This window comes from Lathyrus oleraceus, chromosome 1 (genome assembly GCF_024323335.1).
Source record: "Lathyrus oleraceus cultivar Zhongwan6 chromosome 1, CAAS_Psat_ZW6_1.0, whole genome shotgun sequence".
Lineage (NCBI taxonomy): Eukaryota > Viridiplantae > Streptophyta > Magnoliopsida > Fabales > Fabaceae > Lathyrus > Lathyrus oleraceus.
Window position 1 is genome coordinate 225,458,389 of NC_066579.1, and position 24,774 is coordinate 225,483,162.

At 42.3% G+C, this 24,774-nt stretch overlaps 1 pseudogene; it reads right to left on the reverse strand.

The window, feature by feature from the left end:
- The window catches only part of LOC127100909 (uncharacterized), a 34,089-nt pseudogene extending 22,832 nt beyond the window's left edge, over nt 1-11,257 (reverse strand).
- Between the last annotated feature and the right edge of the window lie 13,517 nt (nt 11,258-24,774).

A 24,774-nucleotide genomic window follows, 5' to 3' on the forward strand; every position in this document is an offset into this window, starting at 1 on the left:
GGCTGCAAGAGCAAGCCAACTGTATCAGGGTGGTGTTAGCTCTTAACCTTGACATTGAGAGTCAAGGTGAAGCTGATGAAAGGTGAGTGAAGATTAGACTTCACAGCTCTTATCCCTGGCCTGGGAGAGCTTCAGACAATGAAGTGTGGGTCCAGAAAGTGGGAACCCTTCTACACTTATGACACTGACTCAACATAGATCTTGGGGTTAATGTCCACAAGGCATCAACATGTGATGTGAGCCAAGGGACGACTCAACAGAATAGCAGGAGATGGATTGCACATCTCTTGTGTCTGCCTATTGCCTTAACAAAGGTCTTTTCCTGCTTGGGGACAAAGATAAACAAGCACAAACATTGCCTCTTAAGGAGGACTTCAGACAGGTGCCTGGCCAAGTAACAGGCCAGGTCTTCCAGACTACATGGAGAAGAGATCATTATACCTCAATGCTCAAGCTAGCAAGCAAAGCACAAGCAAGTTCACAAGGGAACTATAGCAAATAAGGTACCTGAAATCAATCCAACATAATCAGTACTCCAGACAAACACAAGTCAAACAGACAATTACAAGTCCACAACACAAACAGATAACAAGTATCAATGCACAAAGGTGCAAGCCACAAGGCATAAGCACAAGTCTCAATGCCTACAAAACAAACTCAAGGTTAGTCATAAACCAGCAATAAACCAATCCCAATTGAGTGCACATCATCAAGTATAAGCAATTGTGCTCTTTGACCTGAAACAAAGCTCAAATGTGAGAACACAAACCACTAGTACAAGACTAGGGTCAAAATGGGAGCAATAAACCAAAACAGAACATGAAACTTATCAAAAATCAAGATCAATCAAATAAGAATCAAATCCAAGTGGTCTCACATTCATATCATCAACCAATATCCTTTCATACATCAATCATGGTCAAACATGCAAGTTAGAACCTCATAGAACCAAATAGAAAGATTCAACTCAAATCAACTCACAAACATTTCAATAAATCCCCAAAATATTCATGGTCAAACAGCATTCATAACATGACAATCATACCAAATTTCAAGTCATTTGGACCAAGGGAAGCAAGTCATTTAAATTCATCAAGTCAAAACAAGTTCAAACAAGCTCACACAAGGCACCAAAACATGCATCAACTTCAAGCAAGCATAAAACAGAATTGGCATAAGATAAATGAACCAAATCAAAGCCATGGCAAAATTCAAGATGTCTATAATACACATGCCAAATTTCAAGTCCATCCAATAAACCACAAGAATTTCACAAATCAAATAAGATCATGACTCACAAAAAGTCCACAATTGGTCAAACAGGGGAGAAAATCTCAATCAAATTGGAAATGCACCCAAAAGAATCCAGAAAAATTCACAAGTATTCTCAACATTCATAAGTATCCTCATGCAAAAATCCAGCTCATTTCATGTTCAATAGGCATGGCAAATAAAATCAAGAAGTTAGACATGAAATGGTGTGACACAAATTGTCACACCTCTAAAGATCATAGCATATCTCACAATCCAGGAATGAAAAAAAATCACAAACCATATACCAAAATTCTCCTCAAGGTGTCTAGATTATGCACACAAAATTTCAGCTCCATCCAATTAAGCATCATTATTTCATGATCAAAATAGTAAACAAGGTGCAACAAATGACATGTTCACATAAACCCTAGCCAAAACAGAAATCCACACGTGCACAATTTTCATAAAAATCATCAAAAAATACTAGACATGGCAAGGATCATCATGGAAAAAATCTCACATCAATTGGATTAATGGTTCAAGAGTTATGCAATTTTGAATGAGGAGAAAAAATAAAAAGAATGAGAAATAAGCATGGTGAAACATGGATACATGAATGAAATAAATGCCAAAGCCAAAAAAGAAAAGCTGGCGCCTGGATTCGAACTGTGTCTCAATTCAAATATGCGCGCGTTTCAAGTGAAACGCCGCGTTTCACTAAAGGACGTGGCGTGTTCTCATTGGTTACATGGCTCATAAACACAAATCTCATGCAGAAACACGGGCAAATGGATCTACACGCTTCTGGCTAGGGTTTATGCGCGCATTCATCAAGTTCTTCGTCCAAAATCCAGGTGATGAACAAATCTCACAGAAATCGACAAATGATACACCAATAGATTCATCTTCTCAAGCACAACAACAATCCTAACATGACTTGTCCTAATTCATACTAACAAATCCAGATCGAGCAAGGAAAGTTTCAACAATCAATCTTAGATTCATGATAACTCAATCAATTCTCAATGAAAATTAAAACCACAAAGTGCAGCATACTCCTGAATCCAAGATCTATCAAATGCATGGCTTAATTTCAACAATTATAAAGATCGAATTCCAACCTTCAAATTGATGCAGCTTTGGATTTGATGTTTTCAGGACTTGTAAGCACGAAACAGAAGTTTTATGGTGCTCCAGGAGATGAATGAATGGAGATTCGAAGCTCAATGATGCTTGATCTTGCTCCAATTTCCAGTTGCCATTGATGGAGCTCTATGTAACAGTGCTTGAAACAGCTTGGAATCCTCGAATCCTAGCTTGCAGAACCTTCAAGATTGCTTGTGGATGATGGCACAATGAAGAACTAGGCAAGGAAATGGAAGAAACTTGTAGAAAAATTGAGAGCAAAAGTTGAGAGAATTGTGCAATTCTTTATATAGATCTGTTCAAATGAGATGTTAATGATGAATTCAGTTAGGATTAACTATTTATATGTGCTGTTAATCAACTTTGTTAATCAAGCTTAGCCAAAACCAAAATGATTAGTGAAAATGCAAGTTTATGCTAAATTGGTCATGCCACCCTCATGTTATGCAATGCCTTGCTACAGTGCACGTTTCTCTTGCCAAACACACTCCAATTTTGATTTTAGACCAAGTTCAAGTGGTGGGAAGTGTAGAAAATGCACATTTTGGAAAGTCACTTTTTTCCCTCCCTTTTTTAAATTCAATCAAGTGAAAAAATGCCATTTTTATGTGATGATTTTTGATGAAATATGATGAATGATTTGGATAGAGCATGTTAAATGGAGATTGTAGCAAGAAACCCCACTCAATTTGGCCAAATGGTGTGCAAGTTATCCCTTGTTGAAGTTCAAAAAATCTTGACAATGATTTGATCATAACTTGCCAACCACACATGAGAAATGGATGTTCTTGGCCTTTTTGGAAAGGTGAGAGCAAGATCTTAAACTTTCATGTTGGACAAAATTCCATTTGAAGCTTGTATGATGATGTAAATTTGAGGAGAAGACCTTTCCATTTTTGGCAGTTTGAAATTACAGGTCACTTACTATTTTTGGAAACTTTTCATCTGACCTCAAATTCTTCAATCTTGATCTTTGAAATGTCAAATGAGACTTGTATGGACATGAATGAGGCCTTTCAAACCATCTCCCACCTTCAAATCCATGAATTCAGGCACAGTTGACCACAGTTGACTTTCTAGGGTTTCAGATGAAATTCAGCTTGACTGTTGAGCTTTGATCATCCAATCTTTGGCCAAACCACTTCAAAATGGTCCCTAGGTTATATGAACATGTTGAACCAACCTTGGGGCTTTGCTTCAATAGGATAGGCACTTGCTTGCTTGATTGACTGATCCTCCTAACCAGTCTTGACTGATGACTTGCACTTGGGCAAATGGACAATGCAATGCTATGCAGTGGACAATGTTATGTTAATGACCTAATATGAAATGAATGTACAAAAATGGGAGGTGCAAATTTGAGGTGCTACAACTGTCCCTATTCAATCAACTGGGAACCCGAACGGATGAGAGCAACGGCTGTCAGACTTTCAGGGTAAACAGGGATTGAATACCGAAGAACCGTAGAAATTTGCACAATACGGGGATCCACCAACGGAAACGTCCACTGGGATCTGATATTTATCACTGGGGATTTTGATTTTTTCTGGTTTTTCTCTCAAGGGTACAACCACCTCCAAACATCTCAAGACGATGAATGGGAACAGAAATCACAACTAGACGTCAACGGACGACCAGGAAAAAAACTCAACGTTTACCGAAACCAACGGAGAGGTAACCAGACATCAACGGACGAATGGGAAAGAGATACAACCACATGTCAGCGGACATAGTGGGAAAAACTCATCGTTTACCAAAACCAACGGAGAGGTAACCCTACTGGAGGACGACCAGGAAAAACTCGACGTTTACCAAGACCAACGGAGAGGTAACAAGACATCAACGGATGACAGATGAACTGGGAAGACTCGACCAGACGTCAACGGACGAATGGGAGAAGCTCGACGTTTATCGACACCAACGGAGAAGGAGAAAACTCGACCAGACGTCAACGGACGAACGGGAGAAGCTCAACGTTTATCGACACCAACGGAGAAGGAGAAGACTCAACCAGACGTCAACGGACGAACGGGAGAAGCTCGACGTTTATCGACACCAACAAAGAAGGAGAAGACTCGACCAGACGTCAACGGAAGAACGGGAGAAGCTCGACGTTTATCGACACCAACGGAGAAGGAGAACACTTCACTAAGGAAGCGGTACAACAACCGAAAACCGAATAGGACGCCACCGACGACTCTACTGGGGATTCTGGCTGGGAATCAACCAGACATTAACGAATGACTGGGGAATAGGATACACAATCAGACGTCAACGGACGAATGAGAAAAACTCAACGTTTACCGAGACCAACGGAGAGGTAAATCCGCATGGGGAAGGGTACAACTAGATGTCATCGGACGACTAGGAAAAACTCGACGTTTATCGACACCAACGGAGAGGAGGAAACTCTGAGGGGAATCATATGGTATTACCAAATGATCTGTGGGGAATAAGCAACTATACGTCAACGGACGCATAGGAAAAACTCGACGTTTATCGACACCAACGGAGAGGAGGAATACTTCTGGGGATAATGAACACAACCAAATCATCAACGGATGATCGGGAAAAACTCGACGTTTATCGACACCAACGGAGAGGAGAAATGCTTCACTAGGGAAGGAGGACGACGTTACGAACATCGAAAGATGATGTTTACCGACATCAAAAGAAGACCAGACACTACGCATGACTGGGAAAGCACCGAAAGATGGTGTTTATCGACACCAAAGAAATAACACACGCGGGTGCTGATAGGATAATGACATCTATATATGTCAGGGCAAGGCTAAACACTCGCTGGGGATAAGGTTGCTGACTCGGAGCAAATATCCGAAAGGAGAAGGAATATCAATACCGAAACTAGATAATGATAACCACAAAGAGGGGATTACATCGACCGGTTAGTAGGTAGAAAACCACGGAACAGTAACCGTCATCACTAGGATGAGCACAAGGGTTGACTCCACAAAGGGGAGAAAAGAGGATTCACATCTACCGGTTAGTAGGTAGAAGACCACAAAGATAGGACTTACAACTGCTGGTTTGTAGGCAGAGGCCACCAAAATCTGCTGAGGATAAGATGAATGAGTACCGGTTAGTGAGCAACTATTCATTTATACCACAGGGAAGCACAAGAGACAGCCACAAGGAAGCCAATTCAGGATCGATCCAAAAAGGCAAACTGAATCAAGACTCATCCTAATTGAGGAAAGAACTCAATAGGGAAAACCCATCCCAAGGGGAGGGAACGGAAACAACCGTCATCCACGAGGATAAAACTCAGTGGGGAGCGCAGAAGGAAATGACAGACATTTTCTGCTTAAGGGGTCGACTCTATATGGAGGGATCAAACACACCCACATCTTCTAGGGGAACAAACCAAGCTTGCAAGATGCTACCAATTCTGGGGAGTAGCAATGCTGGGGATACCCGCTCCACTAAGGAGTCACTTGTTGGGAAAACACCTTTCTACTTTGCTGGGAACCCAATTCCGAAATCAACCCAAAGGCACGAGGCTAAACTCCTTCCAACAATCCATTCTTGGTTACCACGGCTTTAGGGCTAATGGATATGTTTGCAATGCTAATGCATGAGTTTTTTTTTAGCGCAATGCCCCATGATCATGGAAATGCTACGCACTAATGATGCAATATGCTATGCTTATCTAAATGATGAATGCATAAAAACATGTCTCCTCCAGAGACAACACCGGGGAGCTCCAGGAACTCTGCTGAGGATCTCAATACCACGTCCATTTCCACCCTGCTGGGGAAAGACAACCCTTGCTGGGGATGAACTCCATCGAACCCGAACTGCTTAGGGATTACTCTACTATGGGAGGCAACCAATGTTTACCTCTACTGGGGATGATTTCACCGGACTCGGTCCGCTTGGGGACCTTGCTAGGGGAAAACCAACAACACAAACCCTCCACTATGGAGATCCACTAGGGGAAAACACTCCACACCCTGATGGGGGAAATGCATAACTCCGTTGGGAAAGGCCTACACCACTCTGCTGAGGAAATAATACACTAGGCCTTACTGGGGATAGACATCCACAACCCTGCAGGGGACAAGCATTTACAACCACACTGGGGATACGTCCTCAACCCTGGGAAACAAACCACCCACTGATACTCCCACTGGGGGACATGGCGACCTTCAAGCTCTCTGAGGAGACACCGATCTCGAATCGGCTAGGGAAAACCAATACTTTCAGACCCACTGGGGAGATACGGCTTATTCGACACGGAACACCTGTCGACTCGTCGAACACTGGCATTCATCTTCCAACCACAGTGTTGACTTCCCACTTTTAAGAATTCCCAGACTCGTCTGGACTTTTCTGATTCATCACCTTGTATTCCCAACTCCTTCATGCCTTTACGGGGATCGAACCTCTGGGGTTCATACAAATTTCCCAGTCTTCAGACTTTGAAGAGTCTTCTTGATTAACCTCTAGGATCGTCGTCCTTCTTTCGTCGTCTTTTCACTGTTCTTCTATCCCTTGCCCCTGGTTGGACTCTGTGGGGATCTCTTGTCAAAAGGCTTCATATCACAACCGGTCAGGGAATGAAGATATCTAACAGCACCTGTACAAGAGATCGTTAGATAAAAGCGTGCCCCAGGCGCGCCAACATTTCAACACCCATATCACTCAAACTTACGAATAAGATTTCACGCTTTCAACCTTGTAAGCATGCATCGGAAGGGATCTCCATGTTACAGAATGCAAGTATTCTTATCAAAAATAAACGGATGTTTTCGTAATCAAAGCGGTAATGAAAACAAAAACAAAATTATTTGACTGAACACGCATTTTACTGACTGAAAAAGACGGCTCAAAACCGAGCAACACACAGGAAGCAAACCCTGAAAAGAGGTGATTGCACATAAAAAGGAAAAAATCTATCCTAATGGCAATGTGAAACCGTGATCTCATCGAGTTCCAACTCAGTTACACCCCATATGTCCTCAAGACTTTCCTGCACTTTCTGTTTTCTGAACAAGACGCTTCCGATCGATCTCTGACGGAGATTATCCATGTTATATCCGAAGCACAAACGGTCATGCTGGACGCAGCTGTTCGTTTCAATCCCTCTTTTTCCTGGACCGCCTTTTCGGGTTTTCAGTCCACCGGGATACCCTTTTTTGCCCAAGCCGCCCTTGTGGGGTTTTCGACTTGCCGGGTGTACAAATTCTTTTCATTCTTTATCCCTAACTTTTGCCCGAACCTTTTCTTTTTTTTTTCGGTTCGCCGGGATGCCCCTTTTTGCCTGGACTTTTTTCTTTTTTTTGTCCAGCGGGTCAATTTTACGAAGTATCTTTTAACTGCATCCGCATTCACAGGGGATGGAAAATCTTCGTCATCCGTGGTCGTCGACAACAAAGCTTTGTCAGAGAAACCTTTTTGACCACGAATGGACATCCATAACTGTGTGTCCACTTGCCCCACGATCGTTGAGGAGGAAGGATCCTTTTCAATACCAGCTCTCCCACGTGGTACGCACGAGTTCGCACTTTTCGGTCAACAACACGCTTCATTCACTGGGTACAACTGCCCCATGACAAGTAACCGTCAGCCTCTTTTCCTCAGTCAGGCTCCATGCGTCATACCGAGTCTTTACCCGCCCAGTCTTTTCCAATTTCTCATCCATCAAGACTCTCCACAATGGGATCTAGGCTTCAGTAAGTAATACCACTTTTATCCCATACACAGGCGAATGCGGCGTTGCCCCAGTAGGCGTACGCATCAAGGTTTAGTACTCGGGACACAAACTTTGTACTCAGCCACCAACGTTGGTGTATTCAAAGGTTATCTGGGACACACCAGCTCATTCACCTTAAACTCCCCATCAGACATCAGAATCCGTTCGGATTCAGGGTCAGGCCCCTCCTCCGGGATCGGTTCCTCACAATCTTTCGATTTGAGTACCTCGAGATATCCTCATCAGGGAACTCAAACTTCCTTGGTTGATAATCCTTAATGGTATACTGTATATCATGAATCAGTTAGAATTACTTTCCATCTTGCAACCCGTCCGGTCAATCCTAGCTTCTCAAGCACATACTTGATTAGATCCATCTTGGAAATCCACAAAGTGGTATGAACCAGCATACTGTCTCAGTCGGCGAGCAGCCTATGCCAAAGTACAACAAGTTTTCTCGAGCAATGAATGTATTATTTCACAGTCGATAAACTTTTTGCTTAGGTAAATTGCATGCTCTTTTCGACCAGACTCGTCATGCTGACCCAATACGCACCTCATAGACCCCTCGAGGGCCGTCAAGTACCAGATTAACAGAATCAGAGGTTCCTGCAACTTATTCTTTTTCCAATGCCCCTTGGCAATCATTATCCTACCTGACCGTTTGATCTCTTTTTGTTTTCGATTCAGGCATTTCTTGCATTATTTTTCTTTTTCTTTTCTTTTCTTTTTTCTTTTCCTTTTTTTTTTTTAGCAGGATCGACCTCGACTCCTCTTTCGTTCACAATAAGCCTCGGCAGCTTACCGGACAGCACTCTACAAGTGCACTCATTCGGACTCAACAGTATGAGTTATCTCAACCGGTCAAACAACTTGCCCCGGTCTACCGGATGCCCCTCTCTCGTTTGGGACTTTGTCATCATGTCCTCAACATGGCATTCGCTTTCACGATGAATCATATCATGAAACAAAGTCACCTTTGACCTTTGATACGCGGCACCGGCCTTCTTCTTCACCTTATAACAAGAAATGTGCTCCTTAGTGTGATGGACATTGTTTACTTCATATCATCTGGCAGCAATTCCACTTAATTTTGGCCAGAAAGCCATCCATGAAGGTAAACACCGAGAATTGAGCTGTACTATCAACCAATACATCAATGTGAAGTACCGGGAATTCATCTCTCGAACTAGCTCTATTCACTTCTCAGCAGTCCACACACATTCTCATCTTATCACCCTTTTTCGGCGCCAACCGCTTCTCTGGAGGACAGTCCTCCCTTAATGGTAGCTTGTGCCCCACACCATGGGTACTCCTCCCTGGTGTATCTTGATACAGACAGGAGAAGATAGCAACACGCTCTTTCAACAGGGCTACCATTCTGCTCTCGACTCGCCTTAGACCTCGGCGGTACCCGGAGTAACAATCTTGACTCACTCCTCGTGCGGTTGAATCACCTTCTCCTCTTGTTTCAACAACCTGGCTAATCCCATCAGATCACAATCTTCTTCGCCTTCTTCTTTGGCATGATAGCTTGGATTGTCGAAGTCATACAGAGGTGTAACCGAATTGTTATCAACGAGATCAGGAGAATGGTCACTTTTGAGGTTGGAGCGAGACAAGTTCAAAAGAAAAGAGAATGAAAAAAAAACATTGCCATTTTTATTTCTTAAAACTGCAAAAATAAGTGAAAAACAGGGAACACCGCTTTTAATCACAAAAACATCCATTTATTACTGATGCAAAATGTTGCATAATGAAACACATGAGATGACCCTTACAATGGACCACTACGTTTCGGGCAAAACGTATGGCTTTCATGCAAACAAAAATTGAAACACAGAAATTCTACTCTTCTGGATGAGTGACAGTGGCGATCTTGGAGGCCTTCCAATTCTCTGGTACACACGATCTTATCCACGCCTCGAGCTCGCGGTCACGGTTTATCTCTTCACTCACTGAACGAGCATGATCAGGATCCAGCATTCCTGCACTGACAAAGGTGTACGGTGGACGACATCCTCTGTTTGGTCTAGCCGACTTTTGATCCGGCTGATAACCGACCCCAAACATGTCTGCTTTTACCACAATATCAATGATCCTTCCCCAGCCTCGGGCCTCTCGGTTCTTCACCACTTCCAGGGCTTGTTTATAAGAGGAAATGGACAGCCTTTTCTCTTTCTCAGCAGCAAGGGCATTCTCCACCTTGACGGTTTCAATAGCTTGACTTGGTGTTTCAACCTTTTCACTATCCGTTTCTACTTCCTTCATCTTCTGGATCGTGTCTCTCATCACTACACATCCCTTTGTGGCGACGGCCGCACAACAAATATCAGCACTAGGGAAAGCTTCATCCTTCATCAGAGGTTTTGGAACCACAGACATTGGAACCTTTAACTGATCCTCCTCAGTCACCTCCATTCTTCTCTTGGCCTTTTTCACCATCTTCACTTTTACAGGACCCTTCCTGGGTACGGGGTTGACTTCACCATTCATTATCTGTGCCAAGCTGATAGCCTTAGAGTCCACCATGTCCTGGACGACATGCTTGAAAGCTCTACAACCCTCAATACTGTGCCCCTGTGCCCCATAATGGAAATCGCATTTAGCATTCTCATCATAGTTTGGAGGCCTCCGATGCCGTTCCACGGGAATCAATATCCTTGGGCGGACTAACCCCAGATCCCTCAACCTTTTGAACAGGAGAGTATAAGTCACAGGTGGCTCCTCAAACTGACGATTAACCTTCTCCTTCTTCACCAGGCTCTTAGCTTTCAGTGCTCTCTGTTGAGGTGGTGGTGGTTGCTGTGGTACAGTTAGGTTATCAACAGGAGTGACTATAGCGGCAGCATAAGGGTGATAACGATCCTTACCGCGTTCTTTCTTTGTCTCCACACCTCCTGATTCAACCTCCTTTTTGAGTGGACCACTGCCAGATGGTTTCTTTGCCACAGTACCAGAGGGGTTGTTTGCTTCGGCTGACAGAGCCTTTCCCCGAACTTTCTCCTGGATCATCCAACCTTCAATTCTTTCCAATCTCTCAGCCATTGCTTTCTGCCCCAGAGCAAGCCCTTGCACCACACTGAAATCCTCCTTTATCATTTCTTTCAACTCAAGAAGGTCAGCGTTGGGTGGATCCATCAGTTTGGATTTGTTGCCCCTAGCAGGATATTTGAACAGACGAGCTATGCGCACCGGTTGACACCTACAAAACAGCAAATGGGTTAGTATGACTCACGCATGCCATGTCTATCCGTACCAGGAATATTTTGTCCCTTGATTCTAGCGTCACTGAGACAAATAATTTTTCATCAACAACATTCTCACATATGTATGTCTCTCAACCAGAATCTTAATCAAAGATGGACCCCGGGTACGGGTAGACATGAGTTGAATGCAGATGGATGCGGAATGATAATGATGCAAATGCATGAATGCAGGTCACTGTGTCACCAAGTCATCTGAAGACCCATCAAGTCTCTGAACCAGTCACAGTCATCTGAGGGACTAAGTCACCATAAATCCGACTTGGGGAGTTCCGAAATAAACGGAACCGGAGATTACATCTCATCATCACAGGAACATCCACTGAACGGACGACAACCAGATCTTCTGAACGAGTACTCTCAAATCCAACCCGGGGATCCGAAATAAACGGAACCCGCTGATAGATATCACTGACAGAATTCCGGCGTGACAGAAGTAAGTATCCACAAGTTCATCGAAACCAAAGTCACCATCAGTACTCATAGTCACCAACAAGTCACCATCAAGCCAGCAACAGTACCTGTAATAATGATCATTCCCTCCCCACCCACGGGTGTCATCTAGGCCATGGTAAGGTCGAGAGAAACGCAGGATAAACAACCCTTTCAAGAATATCATCCTGTGCACACCCGATGTATGCACTGATAATACCCCATCAGAGTCTGAACTGCTCGTGATATCAATGTTCCGCTAAGTGGCGCATACCACCCGCTTCCCATGAATCACTCTATTCCTAGGTTTCCTAGATTTCACTCATAGCCTGGGTATTGGGCCTTTTACCTCGAGTAACTCCCGCCCCAAACAGAGAAACACAGCACAGCCAGCACAGATGAATATGAATGAATGCAAACATTAATGCACACATAAATGCAAACAATAAATAAATGAATGCAATAAATAACAGCAAACAGCAACCAAAACCCTAACCTAGAGAGCGCTAGGAGAGACTCGCTTAGGGAAGATGGACCAGCAAGAGGTCAACTTCTCCCTGTCCCCAGCAGAGTCGCCAGCTGTCGCATTACACGAAAAACCGGCGGGAAACGAAAACAACAGAGCCGCCACCGTGCGTTATTTATCCCAAAAGAGGGAAAGGAAACACTCGAAGTAAACCTGGAAAGAACATGGTCTCGCGACCAAAGAGAATGGGATCGGGAGTCGGTTATGCGAAGGGAAGGTATTAGCACCCCTACGCATCCGTCGTACTCGACGGGATCCACGCACAAAAGGAAGGAATATGGTTGCTAAAACACTGCTCACAAACATCAAACAAACACCGGCTGAAAGAGACACAAGAAAACAAACGGAACTGACTCGGCAGGATATCGCATCCTGGGCCTACTTAGTCTATCAAGCATAGACATCAGAGTCGAAGTAGTTCGGACTGGGGGAAAAACATGCTCGCGAGGATGTCACATCCTCGACATACGTATCTTCTTGGACAAAGAAGAATCAGAGCATCCGTAGCTCGACTCACGCACACAAACAAAACAGACACAGGCAAACGTGGAATCCGAATGCCAATCGCTGGACTTACATCATATTCCAAAGCAAAACACACACACACTGGAAACCAGATGCCACTTGATGGACTTATACCGGACTCCAAGCACACAACAAGAGGATACGGAATGCCAATCGCTGGGCTTACATCCATCTCCTAACACACACAAAGACAAAACAAAAAGGGCGCCCGGAGAGATCTGCTCATCTCCTGCCTACGTACCTCATCTGGTATGAGGATCAGGGCGACGTAGTTCCCCTACGCAGGGACAAAGGACTAGCCTAACCAGATAACAGAGGGAGACACAACTAGGGAGACTACGACTCGAGCCTAGATGTTATCATGCATTATCATCCCTAAGTCAAGGTTGCTATCTAACTTGCACAGGGAGCAAGCTAAACCTAAGCACAGGCACTAGCAAAGCAAACAATCACAGATAGCACACACTATATACACACCAAGTGGGGCTCAAACAAAGGTTAGGCTGCAAGAGCAAGCCAACTGTATCAGGGTGGTGTTAGCTCTTAACCTTGACATTGAGAGTCAAGGTGAAGCTGATGAAAGGTGAGTGAAGATTAGACTTCACAGCTCTTATCCCTGGCCTGGGAGAGCTTCAGACAATGAAGTGTGGGTCCAGAAAGTGGGAACCCTTCTACACTTATGACACTGACTCAACATAGATCTTGGGGTTAATGTCCACAAGGCATCAACATGTGATGTGAGCCAAGGGACGACTCAACAGAATAGCAGGAGATGGATTGCACATCTCTTGTGTCTGCCTATTGCCTTAACAAAGGTCTTTTCCTGCTTGGGGACAAAGATAAACAAGCACAAACATTGCCTCTTAAGGAGGACTTCAGACAGGTGCCTGGCCAAGTAACAGGCCAGGTCTTCCAGACTACATGGAGAAGAGATCATTATACCTCAATGCTCAAGCTAGCAAGCAAAGCACAAGCAAGTTCACAAGGGAACTATAGCAAATAAGGTACCTGAAATCAATCCAACATAATCAGTACTCCAGACAAACACAAGTCAAACAGACAATTACAAGTCCACAACACAAACAGATAACAAGTATCAATGCACAAAGGTGCAAGCCACAAGGCATAAGCACAAGTCTCAATGCCTACAAAACAAACTCAAGGTTAGTCATAAACCAGCAATAAACCAATCCCAATTGAGTGCACATCATCAAGTATAAACAATTGTGCTCTTTGACCTGAAACAAAGCTCAAATGTGAGAACACAAACCACTAGTACAAGACTAGGGTCAAAATGGGAGCAATAAACCAAAACAGAACATGAAACTTATCAAAAATCAAGATCAATCAAATAAGAATCAAATCCAAGTGGTCTCACATTCATATCATCAACCAATATCCTTTCATACATCAATCATGGTCAAACATGCAAGTTAGAACCTCATAGAACCAAATAGAAAGATTCAACTCAAATCAACTCACAAACATTTCAATAAATCCCCAAAATATTCATGGTCAAACAGCATTCATAACATGACAATCATACCAAATTTCAAGTCATTTGGACCAAGGGAAGCAAGTCATTTAAATTCATCAAGTCAAAACAAGTTCAAACAAGCTCACACAAGGCACCAAAACATGCATCAACTTCAAGCAAGCATAAAACAGAATTGGCATAAGATAAATGAACCAAATCAAAGCCATGGCAAAATTCAAGATGTCTATAATACACATGCCAAATTTCAAGTCCATCCAATAAACCACAAGAATTTCACAAATCAAATAAGATCATGACTCACAAAAAGTCCACAATTGGTCAAACAGGGGAGAAAATCTCAATCAAATTGGAAATGCACCCAAAAGAATCCAGAAAAATTCACAAGTATTCTCAACATTCATAAGTATCCTCATGCAAAAATCCAGCTCATTTCATGTTCAATAGGCATGGCAAATAAAATCAAGAAGTTGGGCATGAAATGGTGTGACACAAATTGTCACACCTCCAAAGATCATAGCATATCTCACAATCCAGGAATGCAAAAATCACAAACCATATACCAAAATTCTCCTCAAGGTGTCTAGATTATGCACACAAAATTTCAGCTCCAGCCAATTAAGCATCATTATTTCATGATCAAAATAGTAAACAAGGTGCAACAAATGACATGTTCACATAAACCCTAGCCAAAACAGAAATCCACACGTGCACAATTTTCATAAAAATCATCAAAAAATACTAGACATGGCAAGGATCATCATGGAAAAAATCTCACATCAATTGGATTAATGGTTCAAGAGTTATGCAATTTTGAATGAGGAGAAAAAATAAAAAGAATGAGAAATAAGCATGGTGAAACATGGATACATGAATGAAAGAAATGCCAAAGCCAAAAAAGAAAAGCTGGCGCCTGGATTCGAACTGTGTCTCAATTCAAATATGCGCGCGTTTCAAGTGAAACGCCGCGTTTCACTAAAGGACGTGGCGTGTTCTCATTGGTTACATGGCTCATAAACACAAATCTCATGCAGAAACACGGGCAAATGGATCTACACGCTTCTGGCTAGGGTTTATGCGCGCATTCATCAAGTTCTTCGTCCAAAATCCAGGTGATGAACAAATCTCACAGAAATCGACAAATGATACACCAATAGATTCGTCTTCTCAAGCACAACAACAATCCTAACACGACTTGTCCTAATTCATACTAACAAATCCAGATCGAGCAAGGAAAGTTTCAACAATCAATCTTAGATTCATGATAACTCAATCAATTCTCAATGAAAATTAAAACCACAAAGTGCAGCATACTCCTGAATCCAAGATCTATCAAATGCATGGCTTAATTTCAACAATTATAAAGATCGAATTCCAACCTTCAAATTGATGCAGCTTTGGATTTGATGTTTTCAGGACTTATAAGCACGAAACAGAAGTTCTATGGTGCTCCAGGAGATGAATGAATGGAGATTCGAAGCTCAATGATGCTTGATCTTGCTCCAATTTCCAGTTTCCATTGATGGAGCTCTATGTAACAGTGCTTGAAACAACTTGGAATCCTCGAATCCTAGCTTGCAGAACCTTCAAGATTGCTTGTGGATGATGGCACAATGAAGAACTAGGCAAGGAAATGGAAGAAACTTGCAGAAAAATTGAGAGCAAAAGTTGAGAGAATTGTGCCATTTTTGATCTAGATCTGTTCAAATGAGATGTTAATGATGAATTGAGTTAGGATTAACTATTTATATGTGTTGTTAATCAATTTTGTTAATCAAGCTTAGCCAAAACCAAAATGATTAGTGAAAATGCAAGTTTATGCTAAATTGGTCATGCCACCCTCATGTTATGCAATGCCTTGCTACAGTGCACGTTTCTCTTGTCAAACACACTCCAATTTTGATTTTAGACCAATTTCAAGTGGTGGGAAGTGTAGAAAATGCACATTTTGGAAAGTCACTTTTTTCCCTCCCTTTTTTAAATTCAATCAAGTGAAAAAATGCCATTTTTATGTGATGATTTTTGATGAAATATGATGAATGATTTGGATAGAGCATGTCAAATGGAGATTGTAGCAAGAAACCCCACTCAATTTGGCCAAATGGTGTGCAAGTTATCCCTTGTTGAAGTTCAAAAAATCTTGACAATGATTTGATCATAACTTGCCAACCACACATGAGAAATGGATGTTCTTGGCCTTTTTGGAAAGGTGAGAGCAAGATCTTAAACTTTCATGTTGGACAAAATTCCATTTGAAGCTTGTATGATAATGTAAATTTGAGGAGAAGACCTTTCCATTTTTGGTAGTTTGAAATTACAGGTCACTTACTATTTTTGGAAACTTTTCATCTGACCTCAAATTCTTCAATCTTGATCTTTGAAATGTCAAATGAGACTTGTATGGACATGAATGAGGCCTTTCAAACCATCTCCCACCTTCAAATCCATGAATTCAGGCACAGTTGACCACAGTTGACTTTCTAGGGTTTCAGATGAAATTCAGCTTGACTGTTGAGCTTTGATCATCCAATCTTTGGCCAAACCACTTCAAAATGGTCCCTAGTTTATATGAACATGTTGAACCAACCTTAGGGCTTTGCTTCAATAGGATAGGCACTTGCTTGCTTGATTGACTGATCCTCCTAACCAGTCTTGACTGATGACTTGCACTTGGGCAAATGGACAATGCAATGCTATGCAGTGGACAATGTTATGTTAATGACCTAATATGAAATGAATGTACAAAAATGGGAGGTGCAAATTTGAGGTGCTACACAACCATCCGCTCATAATAGAATGAGCTAAGAGTCTTCAAAAAGATCTTAGTCATTTCTTTCTCTTCCAGCGGAGGAGTAATCTGAGCTGCTAACTCTCGCCACCTCTGGGCGTACTCCTTAAATGTATCCTTATCCTTCTGAGACGTGGCCCTGAGTTGATCATGGTCAGGCGCCATATCAACATTATATTTATATTGCTTGACGAAGGCTTCGCCAAGATCATTGAAGGATCGGATGTTTGCACTAACAAGGCTCATATACCAGCGAAGAGCCGCACCGGACAAACTATCCTGAAAATAGTGGATCAGAAGCTGATCATTATCTGTTTGCGTAGACATTTTCCTGACGTACATGACCAGGTGAGCGAGAGTGCAGGTGTTCCCCTTATATTTTTCAAAGTCAGGCACTTTGAATTTGATTGGAATCTTAACACCGGGAACAAGGTAGAGTTCAGCAGCAGACTTGCCAAACAGATCTTTCCCTCGAAGGGTCTTCAATTCCTTACGCAGCTCAAGGAATTGATCATTCATCGCGTCCATTTTCTCATTGACATCTGGGCCCTCAGACGACTCAGAATGATAGATGGTGTCGTCTACCCTGGGAATGGTATGCACGACAGGAGGAGCAGCAGCAAGGACCGGGCTAGATGCCGGTATAGAAGCAAAAGTCGGAGGTGGAATATCTGGCATGAAACCCGGAGGCATACCCCACGGAAACCCGGCTGGCATGGCATGTGGCACAAAGTGAGCATTGGCAGCTGACACAGTCGGAGCAACGACTTCAGATATAACCGTCCTCTGGGGAGGAGTTGCAGGAGGTGGAGAAGGTTGGTTTTGGGCAGACAAAAACTGCTCCATCAGAGCACTCAGACGAGCGACCTCTTCCTTCAGCTCACGGTTCTCTTGCTCAAGTTGATACATTACTCTTGCAGAATTGGCTCTTGTATAGTACCGGTGAGTCAGCTTGTCTTCAAAATAAATGAAGAGCACAGAGTTAGGCCACAGACAAGAAGACCAAGAACGACACCTGCTCATGCAAAATGATGCATGCGATGCTTGTGCATATGCTTTATTTTATTTTCAAGGAACTTTTAGGGTTCTTATTTGCAAATTTTAATTTTTAAGCATTTAATAGCATATGGAAAATATCTCATCAAATATATGTTTGAAACAAAGAAGTACAGCATTTTTGATTATTACAAGGGAAAAGGAAAATAAACATCCTATGGATCCCTAGAAGCTCGAGATGCTGGAAGACGAGATACACACAGCTTCTTGATCTCTCTCTCATAGGCTGCTTCCATATCCGCTTTCTCCTTTGCAAGTCGATCGTACTTCCTCTTCCAGAACTTGGAAGACTAAGGAAGCAGAGAAGTCCAAGTATCATTCGGATCATCGATCACCTGATGCTCGAGAAACTCAATCAAAGCATCCTTCTCCTTCAGCTGTTGAAGCAACTCCTCTCTTTCACGGATCCAGGCACGTGAAAGGTCTTCTTCTCTCAACTCCTCTACACCTTGGTTAGGGAGGGTTGAAGGCCCAGCCACATCCAACGGTGTAGGTCTCGGATGATCATACGGCATAAGGTACTCAGCAGCTCTCTGTCTGACCCAAGAGGTATATGGCTCCAAAGCAATGCAGTTCTTCGGACCCAACTCATTCCTACCCTTCTTCTGAATCTTGCGCCAAGCGCGGACAAATCTGGATTTCAGGCCTTGGGGATCTTTACCCTCCTGAAAGAACACACCTTCTAACAGAATGTTATGAGGTTTATCCTTTAGGGGGAACCCAAGCTGACGACGTGCTAGGATAGGATTGTAGCTGATCCCACCACATGTACCAAGAAGAGGCACATTAGGGAATTCACCACAATAATCAATAATCTGCACAGTGTCGCATCGCGCGAAAAACCGGCGGGAAAACAAGAACAACAGAGCCGCCACCGTGCGTTATTTATCCCAAAAGAGGGAAAGGAAACGCTCAGAGTAAACCTGGAAAGAACATGGTCCCGCGACCAAAGAGAATGGGTTCGGGAGTCGGTTATGCGAAGGGAAGGTATTAGCACCCCTACGCATCCGTCGTACTCGACGGGATCCACGCACAATAGAAAGGAATATTGGTTGCTAAAACACTGCTCAAACACACACACACTGGCTGAAAGAGACAAGAGAAACTGACTGAAACTGACTCGGCAGGATATCGCATCTTGGGCCTACTTAGTCTATCAGGCATAGACATCAGAGTCGAAGTAGTTCGGACTGGGGAAACGACACATGCTCGCTAGGATATCGCATCCTATGCATACGTATCTCCTTGGACGAAGGAGAATCAGAGCATTCGTAGCTCGGCTGACACGCACACAAACAAACACGGGCAAAGGCAAACATGGAGCCCGAATGCCAATCACTGGGCTTACATCAGCATCCGAACCAAAACACACACAAGAAGGCAAACGTGGAGCCCGAATGCCAATCACTGGACTTACATCAGCATCCGAACCAAACACACGCACACTGGAACCTAACTGCCACTCGATGGACTTACATCAGCTTCCAAGCACACAACAAGACAAAACAAAGACACAGGCGCCCGGAGAGATCTGCTCATCTCCTGCCTACGTACCTCATCTGGTATGAGGATCAGGGCGACGTAGTTCCCCTACGGAGGGATACAGGACTAGCCTAACCAGATAACAGAGGGAGACACAACTAGGGAGACTACGACTCGAGCCTAGATGTTATCATGCAAAATCATCCCTAAGTTAAGGTTTCTAGCTAACTTGCACAGGAAGCAAGCCTATCCTAATCATGACTTGCACAGGAAGCAAGCCACACCTAACTTGCACAGGAAGCAAGTCAAACTAAACCTAACTTGCACAGGAAGCAAGCTAAAGCAAACACACAAGCACAAGTAGCACACACTATATGCAAGCAATGGGCTCAAACAAGGTCAGGTTTTAGTCGAGGGGTCATATCAACCTCAACAAACAAACCACTGGAACTGGGTAGTGTTGGCTCTTAACCTTGCCATTGAGGGGCTAAGGTGAAGCAGATGAAAGGTGAGTGAAGATAAGACTTCACAGCTCTTATCCCTGGCCTGGGAGAGCTTAAGACAAGAATGTGTGGGTTCAGAAAGTGGGAACCCTTCTACACATTTGATACTGACTCAACTGTACAATTGTACAAGATCTTGGGTTTGTATCTGCAATGCATCAACACAGTGGTGTGAGCAAAGCAGATGACACACAGAATAGCAGGGGATAGGTTGCTTATCCCTTGGGTTCTGCCAATTGCCTCTTCACTTAGGAGGTCTTTGACTCTATGCAAGGACAAAATTAAACATCCACAAACATGGCCTCTTAAGGAGGACTTCAGACAGTTGCCTGGCCAAGTAACAGGCCAGGTCTTCCAGACTACATGAAGATTAGAAATATACCTCAATGCAAATTGCTTATATAAGCAAAGCAAAGCAAAAGTTCACAAGGAACTGAGCAACTAAAAGCACCTGAAATAGTCAAGCAGACATTAGTATACAACTTCAAACAAAGCAAAAGGAAACAGAAGTCAACAGTCAACACAGGCAAGTGAATGTGCAAGGCACAAGGCTTAAGGCATGTGAGCCAAGCCACCTACAAAACAAACAAGTTAAACAATGATATTCAAGCAAGCTCAATCAAAAAGAATTGGTCTCATTGGTCATTTGTTGGTCAACCTGAAAACATGAACTCAAAGGTGAGTAACAGGACCACTAGGGCAAGCCTAGGGTCAAAAATGAATGAGAAAGCCAAAACAGCAAGCAATGTCCAATCAAAATCAAATTCAAACATTTAAGAAGCAAGCCCAATTGGTTTCATGTTCATATCATGCATCATCATCATTTCATAAGCAAAAGAAGTCAAAGCATGGCAAGTGAGAGCACATAGAAGTCAACAGAAAGACTTGCATCAAAAGTCAACTCAAACATTTCCAAAAATTACCAAATAAATCATGATCAGTCCTAACACGTAGAATGATAAGCATGTCAAATTTCATCACATTTGGACAAGTGGAAGGCAGTCAATGAAAATCAGAAAGTCAAAGCAATTTTGAACATGCTCAATGAAGTCAACCAAACATGCATCAACTTAGAAAAATCATAAATCATAGATGGTGTATGATAAATGAATGGGATCAACACCATGATAAACCTTAAGATGTCTACTAATCACATGTCAAATTTCATGTCCATCTAATAAAGTATGAGCATTTCACAAATGATATGGGAACATGTGTCACAAAAAGTCAACATATGACCAAACAGGGGAGAAAATCTCAAACAATTAGGAAATGCCTCAAATAATTCCAAGAAAATTCACAGGTAAACTAGACATACAAGAGGAGGTTCATGCAAAAAATCAATTCATTTGGAGGTCAAGAAGCATGGATACAAAAATCAACAAGTTGCACATCAATGGTGTGACACAAATTGTCACACCCTACTTCAAAAATTCACAACTCGCAATCCAGATAAGATAAATTCACAAACTCTACACCAAAATCACCATGAGTGTGTCTAGTTTAAGCACAAAAAATTTGGGAGCCATTGGATAAAGTATCACCATTTCACAATTGTTTTGGCAAAAGGTACAAAATATGAGCACATGAACAAAACCCTAGTACCATTTAAAATTCACTCATCCAAAAAATCAGCAAAAATCATGATAAAAAAGTAGAGATCCAGATGAACACAATGCAAAAATTCCCATGAAATTTGGATTTAAAATGATGAACTTATGATTTTTTGAAGATAGCCATGCCAAGTGAAATAAAAAATGAAAAAAACAACATATTCAATGGGACAAGGGCACGCTGGATGGCAGTTTTGTAATTACTCGTGCCACTTAATGAGACACAGTCGTTTTGGCCACGAAAATGAAATAATCCTATTGGTTGTTGACTATAAGACCATGCCATGCACGTGAAAGGCAGAAATCCTGGGCAATGCAAGAACAACTTAGGGTTTAACGCTATAGTGAAGCTTCATCTTCAACAATCAATTCGAAAAAATATTTTTTCCAGAAATTCAAATCGACTATATCGTTGTGACCAGCAAACCAAGCACATCAAGAATCCATCATTCATTTTCGTTGAATCAAGCCAAGCAACAAGAATCGAGCAAAAACATATTTCATCATCAAACTTTAAAACAGCATAACTCCTAAACTACTTAACCAAATCAAGTGATTCAAAGCTTAACGTGCTCAGGGACAAGAGATCTACAAAGTACATATCATGGTTTTGGAAAAAATGAGGGTCGAAAATTTACCAAGAGTGAAGAGCAGCTGAGATTTTGATGTTATTTGGCCATGTTAAAGTGAAACAGATGCTCCTTAAGCTCCCTAAGGTTGAATAGTGAAAGAAGCTTGGCTCAAGGATGTTCGAGATGGCTTAAATCAAGGACTGCCATGGATGAGTGCTTGGAGAAAACAGTAGTGAAATGGTTGTTACAGCTGCGCCTCCATGCTTGCAATGGCTTCCAACATGATTGTGAATGATGGCACAAGCAAGTGTGGCTCGAGCTCTTTGAGGTTTTCTCAAGAAAAATGCCAAAATGCAAAAAAATGGATTTTTGAGAATATGAGTTTTTTTCTGTTTAGACCAAGTGGCTGCTAGGGTTTCCAAGTGACAGAAAATGATGAATATATCTGCTGTTTAAGGGTACAAATCAAAGTTCATGAAAAGGTGGGATGGAGTTGGTGAAAAGTGTACTTTTGTCCAATTTTCAAGCAAGTTAGGAATGGCTGTATGTACTGCACGAAAATGGCTTTGTAACATGACCAAAATGCAATTTCAGAACATGTTTGATTGGTAGAATTGGTTAGAAATGATTATCTCACAAATTCACTTTTGTACCACACTTGAAATTAATTCATGCAAGTCCAAAAATGCCATTTTGATTGGTGAAGTTTTGGTACATGAAAATTACATTTTTGGAAAGAGGAGGTCAAATGTGACTTGTTGGAAAAAACCTCACCAAATTTGGCCAAATGGTTTGAGAGATATGGCCTTTTGAAGTTCAAGAATTTCTGAAAATGATTTGATCATAACTTGCCAACCATACATGGGAATTGAGTGTTCTTGGACTTTTTGGAAATGGGAGAACAAGATCTTCAACTTTCATGTTGGGCAAAAATTCATTTGAAGCTTTTATCATGATGTAAGTTTGAGGATCAAGACTTTCCATTTTTGGCAAGTTTCAGTTACAGGTCCAGTTTCTATTTTTGGAAATTTCTGATCTGGCTTCAAATTCTTCCATGATGTTGTTTGACATGATACATGAGGCCTATTTGGACATGAATAAGCTCTCTCAAACCAAATCCATCCATCAAAACCATAAAATCAAACACAGTTGACCAAGTTTGACTTTTTAGGGTTTCTGACTGACTGTGCATTGACTGATGACTTCTGAACATCTAATCCTTGACCAAAACTCTTCAAATGGATCCCCAAGTCATGTGAACATGTTGGACCAACCCTAGGGCCTTGGCTCAATGGAAATTGTACTTGCTTGCTTGACTGACTGATCTCCTGACCAGTTTGACCTAATTCTCTTGATTGGCTTGCACTTGAGGCAGAGGGGACAATGCAATGTTATGCAGTGGACCATGTTAGGTTATGACCTAATATGAGAATGTACGTACAATGATAGGTGCAAATTTTGAGGTGCTACACACAGTATCATACACGCGATCATACCAAGAGATATCATCATTAGTGAGAGACATAAGTCTCTGAGACCACCGTAGACATCCCTTGTTCTCCTTGAAAGCAACCGTCTGCGGTAAGTGAGAAATAAACCACTTATACAGCAGAGACAGACAACACACAATAACTCCTCCACCCTTCGCATTCCTCAAATGCAAAGAGACATAGGCATCACCCAACAGAGTCGGAACGGGATTAAGAACCGAGAAGATCCTGATGGCGTTCACATCCACAAATTTGTCGATGTTGGGGAATAATACCAAACCATAGATGAGCAATACAAATAAAGCCTCAAAGGCATCCTCACTCCTGGCCTTCCCATAAACGGTAGCTTGAGCAATGAGGAACTCGGAAGGAAGACCCTGAATTCCACCTTTGGTAGTCAGATTAGCTTTAATCAGAGATTCATCTATGTGCAACAAGTCTGCGATCTCTCGAGCAGTCGGAATACTCTCTAAGCCACTAAACGGCACCTGATCCAGAATTGGGATCCCAATAAGATGAGCATACTCCTCAAGCATGGGCAACAACTGGAAGTCCGGGAAAGAGAAGCAGTGATACAGAGGATCATAGAACTGAGCCAGAGTACTCATCAAACCCTCATCAACCTGAGTAGTCAACAGAGGCAGAAGCTTCCCATAGCGAGCTTTGAAACCCAAGGGATCTAATACATAGGATGTCAGATTCCTTAACTCTTTCACATCGGGCTGTCTAAAGCTGTACTTCTTTGTATGCCTTTTCGGTCTTTCCATGTCTGAAAAATTTGCAAATAAACCCTTTAAGTTCCTTGAAAATTTTCTCATTTTTCTGATGACATGAATGCAGATGAATGCATGAATGCAACAATCACACTCAAGGATCAAGCAAGTCACACCAAACAAAGGTCATGGGAAAT